Here is a 13786-nt window from a genome sequence, read left to right on the forward strand (position 1 = left end):
TAGTTCTTGTAAAACCACTAGAGGGCAGCCCTCTACCCAACCACATGGTACAAAGGCGAATGCCTCCATCCAAGTTTCTGAGAGTGCCCTAGAGGCTTTCTTCCCTGGTTTATTCAGAACTCGGAGCCTGCAGTGGTACAGGCCTTCAATCTCAGCAAGACAAAGGCAGGGCAAGTGGGTCTCTGTGAGTTCTAGGCCTGCCACTGCTACATGAAAAAGACTGGCTCAATAACAAAATCAAAATGACAAAATAAGATTGAGGACTTGGAATTTGAAATCTCACCCGCTGAGTTTGTTTTATAGGTGGCTGGGCTTGAACTCACAGAGATCCACCTGCTTCTGCTTCCCAAGTGCTGGGATCAAAGGCGTGCGCCACTACACCCCCGCTGCTTATCACTCTTGATTACCATCTGCATCTGGATTCAAATATCACTTCCCAAAAGACTTTCCCTTTCTGCCTACACAGCCTCTCACCAGGACTTGTCTGGTTGCCCTGACATCTTTCCTTGCATATCTCCGACGTCACAACACTGTGATGGCTTTTTTTTTTTTTTCTGTCAACTTGACACAAGCTAGAATCATCTGAGAAGAGCAGCTCTCAGTTGAGAAAATGCACCCTCCGGATTGGCCCGTAGGCACGTGTGTAGGACATTCTCTTGATTGATAATTGACATGAGATGGCCCAGCTGTCCCTGCTAGGTGGGTATTCCTGGATTCTATAAGAAGGCAGGCTGAGCGCACCAGGAAGCAGCGTTCCTGTCTGGTCTCTGCTTCAACTTCTGTCCTGACATAGAGTGACCTAGGAAGCGTAAGTCAAATTTCCTCGCCGAGTTGCTTTTGGCCTAGGCCTTTATCACAGCAACACTAAGACAGCACCTAGCCGATTCGTGTATTGATCTGACCCCCTGCTAAAGCATGAACACCCTTAGAGTGTGTCTATGGAAACAGGTCCAGTGAAGTAACAAATGCCTTGGTCCAAAGAAAACCCTGCTGGAGAGAGGGGCCGAGGTCTGGAGGGAGGAGTCTGGAAACCACAAAGAGAGACCTACTGTTTAGAGCAATGGGATCTGGCAGTGGTGGCTACAGAGGAGATGGTTTCCTGGTTGCCACATACTAACTCCCCTCCTCTCCTTATCACACTAATTCTGAATTTGATTTTGAATCAGCCCATCTGTATAACTAAGAAAACAGCTCGGCGTGTAGTTCTGGGTTCAACCCTGGCATCAAAAAGCAAAGCAAGAATCTAGACCTAGGATGGAGGAAAGGCTTCGAAGCACAGCCTCTGACCCTGCAGTATAGAAGGGCCCATAGTAACCTTTGTCTCCCTTCCTAGATTCAGCTGGGACCATGAGTGGCTGCAAGGGGCACAAAGGCCGCAAAGCCGTCAGTACCCATACTTTAAGAGGTGAAGCACTTCAGGAACCAGCGAGAAAGCCCTGTGCTAAAAGATGCCAACAGAGAATAGAAAGGAATGGAACCCAGAATCCTGATTCATCAGTTTCTCCAAGCCAGCCTGCTGCTCCCTCAAGTGGCCTGCAGAAGGTACACTTTCACCCTCTGGTGTTGGTATCTAAAAAAAGAAAAAAGAAAAAAAGGCACTAAATACAACTTTTCTTTTCCAATTAATTTTGTGCCTGATAGTGTAGAGACCCTCCTGCAAGGAAAATGGCTCAATTCATTGGGACTAATGGCCATAGGCTGATCAAAGTACTGTGTGAGTAGCCTAGAAGGTAGCAACATCCTCATACTGCAGAAAAACATTTAACACCTGCTTGGCTTGGCTGTGGGGGAGCTCTCCTTTAATCCCAGCACTTGGGAGGCAGAGGCAGGTGGATCTCTGAGTCCGAGGCCTGCCTGGTCTACACAGCTAGTTCCAGGACAGCCAGGACCACACAGAGAAACCCAAATTGGCTCAGTGATTAAGAGCTCTAGTAGGAGTATCGCAGTTGGTTCTCCAGCACCCACACGGTGACTCTCAACTGGCATCAGGGGATCCAACACCCTTTTCTCACTACCACAGGCATTCCCTGTACATGGTGCACATCCTTTCAGGCAAAACACTTCATACACATTAAAAATATATAAAGTCTTTAAAAAGAAGCCATTCTAGCTAAGCATTCAAGTGTTTTGAGTCTATTACATGCTTAAATTTGGTTGTACTTCCGTCTGCTCAGTTACAATGTGACCTTGGGCAAATTCCTCTCAGAGCTTTGGCTGTTTAAGCAAAACTGAGATGTTAGCTCAGCTTGGTGGTTTAGGACTCTCATCCTGGACCTTGACAGGTTGAGGCAGGAATACCCTTGGTTACATAGTGAGTTCTAGGCCACCCTGGGCTACAGAGTCCTAAAAATACACAGTTAGGCTGGAAAGATAGATCAATGGTTAAGGCACTAATTGTTCTTGCAGAGGATTTGGGTTCAGTTCCCAGCATCCACATGATGGTTCACAATCACTTAATTCCAGTTCCAGGGCATCAGACACCTTTTTCTGACCTCCTTGGACACTGGGCACATCTCTGATGCAAATCCATACACACAAAAACACTCACACACGAAATTAAAACATCTGCACATAGATGTGATGAGACACAGGGAAAGGCTGCTATCATTTGATGGAGTACGCATAGGACACCAGAGGCTGGGACAAAAAGATCTTCCTCTAAAGCCTTGAGAAGTGTGTCCCACCTGACACACTGGGGAGATTGGGTGACATCACAGTGATATGGCTGTAGCTCTTGGCTGCCTTCTGACCTCCAGAACTGAGACAATAAATCCGTTAACTGGGTGTGGTGGGGCACCCCTGTAATCCCAGCACTTGAGAGGCTGTGGTAGGAGATAAGAGTTTGAGGCCAGTCTGGGCTATATAATTAGACCTTGTCTTGAGACAATAATAAATGAACAGACCTCTGAGCTCATAGATTGTAGTGTTTTCTTAATGGCAGCCTGAGAGATTAGTCTCAGGACCCTGGAGTGCCCTAAGAGGAGACTTCAGATGACCAGAGAGGTTGAATCCTTATTTCTCAGGGGGCTGGCTGCGAGTACATTCAGAAATAAGAAAAATGGCAGACCACTGAGTGAGGTAGGGACACCTGGATTTGGACTCTACTTTCATCGGTGCGTAGCTCTGCTGCTTTGGGCAAACATCCCAACCTGTCTAGGCTCCATCTGTCAAGTGGGAATCACGATGGCACCAGGCAGCCAGGGTTGTTACGAGTGTTTTGTGACAGAACATTTGTCTGGCAGTCAGCACAATGCTCGATAAATGGTGGCTATTTTCCCTCTCCTGGGCTGTGCGGGGGATCAAAGAATGAAGGCAGCTGAATGGGCTAATCTGTATTTACCAAGGGCAGTTCATTCTGAGAATCCAAACAGGAAAAACAGGTAGCAGAATAAAGGAACAGATACGGTACTGCCCTGAAAGAAGGGAAAGGTCTGTGGAGAAAGGAAGACACAGTTGCCACCCTCCCCTCCAGGCAGTCCCCCATCCGCTCTCGTCCCTGCCTCCCATTGGTCCGGTCTGTGCAGAAAGCCTGTTGATTGAGCAGCCTTAGGATGGCTCCCAGTGATGCAGGACCATAGCGGGATAAGAGGATGGGATGGACCTGAGGGCACAGAGGTCCAGGCCTAGAGTGGGCTGTGGAATTGTACTGCCCTCTGTCACCTCAAATACCATGTGCAGAAACCAGGTATAAAGATAATATCGACTCAGGTAGTTCCATACCAGTTTCGCCCAGTGCCTGGTACACAGTCGGCAGTGCCGACAAAAGGAGTAAGCTCTGCTCCCATAAGATGAAAGGGGAGACAACTGTGGAGCCTGAAGTAAACTCAAGGTACAAGTCTAACATTAGTGTAGAGATATTTTTATCCGGACACCCATCCATCTGTCTTGTGTCCATTCTAAGCTGGTGAGTCTATCCGTCTCCTTTTAGAAGTCCTGAGTCAGGGCTGACCACACCGAGTTCAGGGGAGTAGGGAGCCTGGTCTCATAGCTCCTTCAGAAAGATTGGAAATCTACTTGATTTTTCAGTTGGTGTCTTTGCCTTCAGCTGCGGTTGCCAAATTCCCCTTGCCTCCTCCAGTCTGGAGCTGGGCCATCTCCAGGATCTTTCTTTGTATAATTAAAAAGAAAAATAGAACAGTTGATGTTGCCAAACACATATTTAAAGTGACACTCTGAGCCCAGGGAGCGAAGAGTCAAAACATTTTAAGGTTTAGTTTTACAGTCTCCGTACTCCGCAGTCTACTGACCTGGGATTTCTCTGGAGCCTGGCTGCCTTTAATCCTCTGCCCTGGCTCATAAAAACCCTTTAGACTAAGGGCACTTATTTCTCAGAACTATTCCAGGCTAATCACATAAAAATACCCTGCTTCCCAGGAACACCCGTCACCTGAGGAGATACTCCAACCCCTTCCTTCATGGTGTCCTTCCCTCGCCATCCAGTTCATCAGAAAACCCAGCCAATTCTGGTCCTTAACATTTCCTTAAAGTCAGCTCTTTCCTCCAGCTTCCTCTTGTTCATTGTGTCTAGGGTGCCTTCATCAGTCACCCGGATGTCAGCTGTCCCTTGCCCAACTCTTCTGTGGCTATTTTTAACTCTCCTGGAGCCCATTCTGTCAAAGCAATCAGAAAAATCTTTCTAAAAGGTACAACTTGCCAGGCAAAATGGCATACACACCCCCTTTTTTTGTGTTTGGGGGTTTGAGATAGGTTTTTTCTGTAGCTTTGGAGCCTGTCCTAAAACTTGCTCTGTAGACCATGTGTCCTCGAACTCACAGAGATCTGCCCATCTCTGCCTCCCAAGTGCTGGGATTAAAGGGCATGTACCACCACCACCCAGCCAACACACCCCTTTAATCCTAGCACTTGGGAGGCAGAAGCAGGCAAATCTCCAAATTTGAGGCTAGCCTAGTCTACAAAGGGAGTTCAAGACAGCCAGGGCTACCCAGAGAAACCTTGCCTCAAAAAAAAAAAAAAAAAAAAAAGAAAAGAAAGAAAGAAAAGAAAAGAAAAAAAATCCCTCTGTAAAGCCTTTCCCATCTAAGTTATATTCACAAGTTCCAGGGGATGTGTATAGAGGGGACCATTATTTAGCTTGCTACACTGTGGAAGGTACCTCAGTGGCTTTTCAACTTCCCACTAGGGAAGCTTTATCTGATGGCATTCTATCTTCTCCCTTATTACTGGAATTCATGTCTTCATAAAGGAAGCCCCAGAGTACACTTGTCTCTTTTACTACAAGACACAGCAAGAATATGCCATCACGGAGCCAGAAAGCAGACTGTCATCAGATACTGAATCTGATGGCTTTGTTTTGAGATAGGGCCACCTCAGGAAGCCCAGACTGACTTCAGACTCTATGTAGCTGAGGATAACCTTCAATTCCTGCTCTTGTCTCCACCCGTGGTGCTCAGGAGACAGAGGCAGGTGAATCTCTAAGTTTGAGGCCAGTCTGGTTTACAGAGAGAGTTCCAAGACATCCAGGGCTACAGAGAGAAACCCTGTCTCAAAAAATAATTTTTTTTTTTAAAAAGGTGCAGGTTCCAGTGTTTCAGAATCTCTTTAAGCCATGCTTCATAGTATTCCTGCATGCAGTTGCACATTTAGCAGATGCCTACTTGCTAAGCTTGGTGCAAGTGATTTAGTATTCAGTTAGAGGAGCATTTATTGAGTACCTGTTAGATGCTAGGTCTGAGATCTTCATGGAATGGAATGTACTTTACCAAACATCTACTGGATACTACTGTCCCCAGTCAGTATCTGAGTTTACTTCAATAAATGTCTGAAAGAAGGCTCCCTGGTCTTCCTGCTGAAATGCTCTGTAAATAAATAACTCTGATACACAAAGACAAGGCTGTCATGTGGGTGTGTTCACAGTGCGGGAGACCCTTATTTCCTTGTACTGCCAGGTACCATTCTCAGAGACTTATCTTCTCCCCTGGGAAACAGACCGGCTCTTTGAAGACAGGGCCTGCTCACCTGCTGGTCTTTTGTGTCCCAGAAGGACTCTGCCTGTGGCCCACCTTCATCAAGGCCTGGGGTCTGATGGCTGCCACCTTCTTCCACAGGCTGTCACTACTTCATTCATCGGGCAAGAGGGTAGCAGTTGGCTCCAAACCTGGTGCTGCTGGCGGCGAGCCGAAAGCTGTCTGCCCTGTGTCTGGCCTGACTTCCCTGCTCTGGAGGATTAAACTCTTCCTCGTTATAACCCTGTCCCTTGACTTTTATAATGACCAATTTAAAAGGCCACTGTGTGTGTGCATGCGTGTGTACATGTGTGTGTGTGTGTGTGTGTGTGTGTGTGTGTGTGTGTGGTGTGTGCATGTATGGGCACTTACAAGTGGAGGCCAGAGGTTGATGTCATTTATCTCGGTGGATGGCGCTCTTCATTTACAGAAGCAGGGTCTCTCCTCGAACCCAGAGCTTGTGATATGGCTAGTCTAGCTAGCTAGCTTGCCCCAGGGATCTAGTCTGCCTCACAGACACTTGGATTTCAGGTAATTCACTAGACCAGCAAGGCTTTTTTTATGTGGGCACTGGGAATCTAAACTCTGGTTCTCATACTTGCAAGGCAGGGCCTCTTATCAGCTGTGCCATCTGCCAAGCCAGGGAAATTAAAATTTTTAATTAGGACTAATACATTAGGTGTACATAGAAATGGCTATGACTGAAATCCTCACCACCACGGTCACAAAGCCTTGGCACCATATGAGCACCTCCCCACTCCCCTTCCCCCACCTCCACCCCCATCCCCCGCTGCTCCCATTGGTACTAGAGATAGACATGTGCTTTACACTGAATCATGTCTTCTCTGCCTTGAGACAAGGCAACTTAGGCTGGCATGGATTCTCACTCCCCCTCACCCCCCCCATCCTGTCTCTTCCTCTCTCCCTGTCTGTCTCTCTAAGGCTGTGGTGTGCAAGCCTTTCACCCCAGCACTCAGAAGGCAGAGGTTGGGCAGATCTCTGTGAACTCCAACCCCGTTTGTTCTACATGGTGCGTTCTAGACCAGCCAGGGAGACAAGATGAGACCCTGACTTTTTTGTTTTGATATGATTTTTTACTTTCTTTCTTTTTGAATTTTGAGACAGTATTTCTCTGTAACTTTGGAGCCTGTACTGGCACTCACTCTTATAAACCAGACTGACCTTGAACTCACAGAGATCTGCCGGAGCGCTGAAATTAAAGGTGTGCGATACCACCGCCCAGCCCGAGTTAATTTTTAGAGACAGGGTTTCTTTGTGAAGCTTCGGCTGTCCTAGAACTCGCTCTGTGCATAGAAACCGCTATGAATCAAATCCTCACGGCCGCCTGAGACCCTGTCTTTAAAAAAAATTTTTTTTTTGGCCTGGTGGTGGTGGTGCATGCCTCTGATCCCTGCACTTAAAGGGCAGAAGCAGGCAGATCTCTGGGATCTCTATTAGTTCGAAGCCAGCCTGGTTTACAGAGCTAGTTCCAGGACAGCCAAAGCTACACAAAGAAACCCTATCCTGTAAAACCAGATAAATAATAAATAAAAATTATGGGTGTGAATGTGGGTGTCCTTGCCAAGATTCCTTGTTGTGGAGGTCAGAGGACAACTTCTGCTGACCTGCCAAGCCTCCCTTCTTTTTGTGCACAGTAAGACACACATCATGGGGTCTGAGGGGATGGCTCAGTGGTTAAGAGCACTGGTTGCTCTTCCAGAGGTCCTGAGTTCAATTTCCAACAATGGCATGGTGGCTCACAAATATGTACAGTGGGATCTGATGTGCTCTTCTGGCATAAAGGTGTACATGCAGATAGAGCACTCGTACACATAAAATAAATTTTAAAAAATACACATAACATAAAAGGTAGTTTTAAATATTATAAGCATGCACCACCCCACATCGCTTGACCTTTTCTTTCCTATTTATCTATTCATCTGTTCACCTACTTATTTTTGAGACAATACCTCATTCTGTAGCCTAGACTGGCTTCAAACTCATGGCGAATGTCCTGCCTGATATTATGGGCATGAGCTACCTTACATGGCTAACCTTTTCTTTCTCATTTATTATTCTTAAGGACTGTATATATGGGTATTTGACTGCATGTATGTATGAGCACCACATGCATGCTTGATGTCCTTGAGGTCGAGAGGACACTGGATCCCTGAGTCTGGAGTTAGTACAGATGGCTATGAATTGCTATGTAGGACCTGAGAAGGAACTCCATCCATCCTCTGATGGTGTAGCAAGCCATCGCTCTCTTTTCAAATGAAGAAACAAAACCCGCTCACTTACGCATTGCCATTTACTGTGGTCTCATTCGGAGATGTCAGTTTAGAGCATAATTTATAAAGATAACCTTAACAATGTATCAATTATGTTTGCTAAAAACGAAACTGCTAATCAGGATTTCATCATGGTCAAACTGGATCAGTGGGTTCCTTTTGAAACCAGACCTATGGTGTATGCAGGTAATCCCAGCATGTGGGAAGTAGAGGCTAAAGAAAATTCAAAGTCGTCATTGGCTACTTAGAGAGTTCAAGACCAGTTTTAATTACCTAGGACCTAATCTCAAATAACAGAAGGCATAGCTAACCTGGTAGAGCGCTTGCTCGTTGTGCATAAAGGCCAGTGCTGAGACCAGGAAAGATTAATGGAAGGCAAACAAACAAAACCCTACTTTGAGGGATCACTGTCAAGCAAAGCAATAAAAAGTGTCTAGCCTTGGGCATATGTGGAAAGGAGCACGGTGGAGTTCTGAGATTACAGGAGAAACACTCACCGTGTCCCCTTAGGTCCGCACAAATATAAAACTGCTGTGACCTCTGGTCATCAAGGCATGGGGCTTCCTCCTAAGTACCATCAACCATCAGTTCTCCAGAATCTATGGGTACACCGGCTGGGTGTCCTCTAGCCTACCTCAGTTCTGACACCCTATGGGCTGGGGTATTACTGACGGGTGGAGGGTTTGCTAAAAATGGGTAAAGTCCTGGCTAAATCCATTGCACCACAAAGAGGGAGAATAAAATCAAAACAACAAAATGGGTGTGTGGTAGAATATTAGTTATCTCAGCACTTGGGTGGCAGAGCCAGGATTGCTACAAGTTTGAAGTCAGACAGGTCTACGTAGCAAGTTCTAGGCCAGCTTGTGTACAAAAGTGACCCGTTCTCAACCATGAAGCACAGCATACACACAATTAGACTATCTTTAATAGCTGGAGATCATGCCTGGCCGTATGTCTGATGCTTGCTAGCGCTGAGTCCTGGGCAGTTTTACCTGTGTTTCTGAAGGACTCACTTCAAACCAGGGTGTTTGTTTGTTTTGTCTTGTTTTTTGTCTTCTGAGACAGGGTCTCTGTGTAGCCTGGCTGTCCTCAAACTCAGAGTGCTGGGAATAAAGGTGCGCGTGTGCCACCTCCGCCCAGCTGCAAACCAGGATTCTTAATTCACCACAGCTTGGGCAACTCAGGGAAGTTTGTTTGCCTTCGCCATTTGGTTACCAAGGGCATTACATAGATGTAGATCATTTCAAAGGAGGTTTCCGAGGCCACGAAACCAAGAGCTTTACACTCCTGCGACTACAGGATGATGTGGGCTTCACAGTACTCCATCTTCCTGAGGAGACAGTGGATGAGATAGACTACAAATGTCCCAAAGTTACCATCACAGGACAAAGGACACAAGTGAAGAGGCTGGCCTTTCTTTGCTTTTGTTTTTTGTTGTCTGAGACAGGATTTCTCTGTGTAGCCCTGGCTGTCCTGGACCTTGCTTTGTAGACCAGGCTGGCTTCAAACTCGGAGATCCGCTTGCTACTGCCTCCCAAATGCTGGGATTAAAAGTGTGTGGCATCATTGCTCAGCCTAGGCATTACTTTCTAGTAACTTCATTTTGGGCTTTGTTTTGTGATGCTGGGGATGGATCCTAGGGCCTTGAACATTCCAAGCAAGTGCTGTACCCCCTCCTAAGGCCCCTCCTGGGTTTTTATGGTGATTTTATTGCATATCCATGGTTGATTAAATCACTGGTCATTGGTGATCAACCTTACCTTCAGTTTCAGCACAACCTGTCCTGAGGTCACAGGTGAGGCTAGTTTAGACATTCTGGTCACCTAGCTCTCCTTTGGAAGCTACCAGGAGGCTGCCAACTCATTAGCATATAAAAAGACAAATCACTTTGGAGATTCAAAAGCTTTTTGAAGTTGTAAGCCAGGAAACTGGGATGAAGATCACACATATTTCAAAATATCACAAGTGCTAAGTTTTAAAAAAATAGAATATAAACATATGTGTATGGTCTAAAAATAATTTATCTCCAACAATCTAAAAGAAAATATTAATGGTTTGCAATAGCCCCAAGGGTGGAGACACAAGATGTCAGTCAGTGGATGAATAAGAAGATAAAGTGGGGTGTATTGCTGACAGGGGGCCAAAGGGCTATGCGCAGTCGAGAAGCTGAAGTAGTAGGATAACTATAAATTCAAAGCTACCCTGAGCTATAGAGTAAATGCAAGGCTAGCTAGCCTAGGCTATGTAGTAAAGCGAGAGAGACTGTCTCAAAAACAGAAACAAAACCACCAAACCAACAAGACAATGGAATATTCAGCACTCGTGAGACCAAGGCAAGAGAATCAGAAGTCTCAGCTATACAGTAAGACTGTATTGGGGGGCTGGAGAAATGGCTCAGTGGTTAAGAGCACTGATTGCTCTTTCAGAGGACCCGGGTTCAAATCCCAGCACCCACATGGCACAACTGTCTGAAAATCCAGTTCCAGGGGATCTGACACCTTCACACCAATGCACATAAAATAAGATAAATAAATCATAAAAAATTTTAAAAAATGACTATATTGGGGCTGGAGAGATGGCTCAGTGGTTAAGAGGACTGGCTGTTAGCACTTCCAGGGGACCTGGGTTTGATTCCCAGCACCCACACGGTGGCTCACAACTTCTGTATCTTCAATTCTAGGTGGACTGATACCTTCACATACATGTAGCTAAAACCCCCAATGCACATAAAGTTAAAAAAAAAAAGTATGGCTATACATTAAATCGTCCTCAAAAAGCAGATTTGACAGATGTTATTTACTTTTTTTTTTTTTTTTTTTTGGTTTTTTGAAACAGGGTTTCTCTGTAGCTTTCGAGCCTGTCCTGGAACTAGCTCTTGTAGACCAGGCTGGCCTCGAACTCAGAGATCTGCCTGACTCTGCCTCCCGAGTGCTGGGATTAAAGGCGTGTGCCACCACCGCCTGGCTAACTAGATAAATCTTGAAGATATGATAAATGAAATAAGCCAGACATAAAAAGATAATGTGGTTCTTACAGTCTCCAAACTAGTCAGATTTAGAGACTGAATGATGGGTACCACTGGGGATAGTTTTTGACAAATACAGAGGTAGGGTGGTGGAACAAGCCTCTGCTCATGAACCAGGAGGTGAATTCTGTCTTCAAATGCCTCTGTAAATGGGACTTTCTTCAGTAACTCCCCACTGAATTACTCTCCTTCCTGGCCTCATCCCCCCTGACTTCAAGAGCCTATGTTCTACAGCAAGGTAAGCCCACACAGGCTTAGCGGTTTCTCCTGCTCTACAGCAAGGTAGGCCTGCACAGGCTTAGCGGTTTCTCCTCTCCCTGCTTCTTTGAGATAGTCTCATGTAGTCAAGGCTGGATTCGAACTCCTGATCTTCCTATCACCACATCTAACATTCAGTCTGTTTTCTGTGGAAACCAGATAAAGGCATGCTGGGCACTTCACACTCTCTCCCACTGATGAGTATTTGAACTAGTTCATATTCTCTTGGGATGGTGGACAGTGGTGCTAGGGTGCACCCTTGTTTGCCAGGGTTTCTCCAGAATGTACGGAGCAGAGCAGTAAGCCTGCTAGGCCCTAGGCTACATGCACCTCCAGCTTCACTGGCCACCACTCAGTTCCTAAAATGCCGACTTTCACACCAACCCCATCCTCGGTTCCCTCTAGCTGGGTCTGATGGGCCCTCTCTCTGCTCTTGTGGCACAAGCGCATCTTCAGCATCTGTGGAGGGAGGGCACTTCCCCAACAAACTGCTTAGCTAAGCTGCTCTCTCCTCAGAGTCCAGCTCTCCACATCAATTCCTTCAAAGTTTTCCGCTACTCTGGGTCAGTCGCCCCTACATTATGTACCTGTACGAAGCATATAGCAGCACCCTGATAGAGTGATTGCCAAACATTTGAGAGGGGCTAGTCTCAGTCCTCAATACTCATGTGTACATACACCCCTTTGCAGTATTTAGTTTGCAATGCTCCATTGATCTATGCAACTATTAGGACAAACTGTCTTCCTGACTAAACTGTAAATTCCTGAAAGCAGTAGATACACAGTAGGTAATTGATAATTGTGAGTCATTCTTTATTCTAACTTTTTTCTAACGTTGTAACTTTTTTAGCACACGCCACTACTACCTACCACAGGATCTTACTATGAAAATACAGGTTGGCTTGGAACTTGAATAGATCAACTGGTCCTCAAAGTCAGGAGATCCACCTGCCTCTGCCTCCAGAGTGCTAGGATTAAAGATGTGAGCCACCATGCCTGACATTAACATGTTTTTAATTTTTTAAAAATATTTATTTATGGGACTGGAGAGATGGCTCAGAGGTTAAGAGCATTGCCTGCTCTTCCAAAGGTCCTGAGTTCAATTCCCAGCAACCACATGGTGGCTCCCAACCATCTGTAAGGAGATCTGGTGCCCTCTTCTGGCCTGCAGGCATACACACAGAAAGAATATTGTATACATAATAAATAAATAAATAAATATTTAAAGAAATATTTATTTATTTACTTATTATGTATACAATATCCTGTCTGCAGACCTCTGGAATGTGATGTGTTTTAGGTGCTAAGCAACTCAGTTGGAATTTCACTATAATGAATAATGCTGACCAGTGTTTGTGGAGCGCTTGATGTGTGCTGGACACTCTGCAGAGCATCAGCCATGGCTGTGGTTGGCCTGACAGTGTCTCTTGATATCTCCCGAGTCCCAGTGTGCACAGCTGATAGCCCGTACATATAGGACTTCTCAGCCAGTGTTTTCAACTTGGAATTCTCAGTTAGTTTTCAGTTGGATTCCAAAGATTGAGGTTTTTTTTTTTTTTTTTTTTTTTTTGGACACAAGGTTTTGCTAGGCAGCCCAAGCTAGTCATACACTCTTTTTAAAAAATTCATTCATTTATTTATTTTTTGGCTTTTCAAGACAGTTTCTCTGTAGCTTTGGAGCCTGTCCTGAAACTAGCTCTTGTAGACCAGGCTGGCCTTGAACTCACAGAGATCCACCTGTCTACCTGACTGCCTTCTGAGTGCTGGGATTAAAGGTGTGAGCCACCACCACCCAGCTACTTTTTTATTTTTCAATTTTTTTGTCTATTTTTATGTGAGCAGGTGTTTAGCCCGCATGAACTGCATGTCTGAGCACCAGTGTGTGCCTGGTGTCTACAGAGACCAGAAGAGAACATCAGTTCCCTGGGTGACAGTTGTTAACTGTGCGTCATGGGTGTTGGGAACTGAACCCTGCTCTTCTGGAAGAGGAGGCAATGCTCTTAACGCTAAGCCATCCCTCCAGTTTGGAACTTAATGTAGCGCAGGCAGGACCATAACTTGTGGCAGTCTATCTGACTCAGCCTCCCTGGTGCTGGGATTACAGATGTGCACCATCACAGCTGCCTAACATTTAAATATTGATGGCTTATCAACTATTTTTTTTTCTTTTCCTTTTTTTCTCCCCCGAGACAGAGGTTTCTCTATGTAGCTCTGGCTGTTCTGGAACTCAGTCTGCAGACCAGGCTGAC

The sequence above is a fragment of the Myodes glareolus genome, chromosome 2 (genome assembly GCF_982192425.1).
Source record: "Myodes glareolus chromosome 2, mMyoGla1.1, whole genome shotgun sequence".
Lineage (NCBI taxonomy): Eukaryota > Metazoa > Chordata > Mammalia > Rodentia > Cricetidae > Myodes > Myodes glareolus.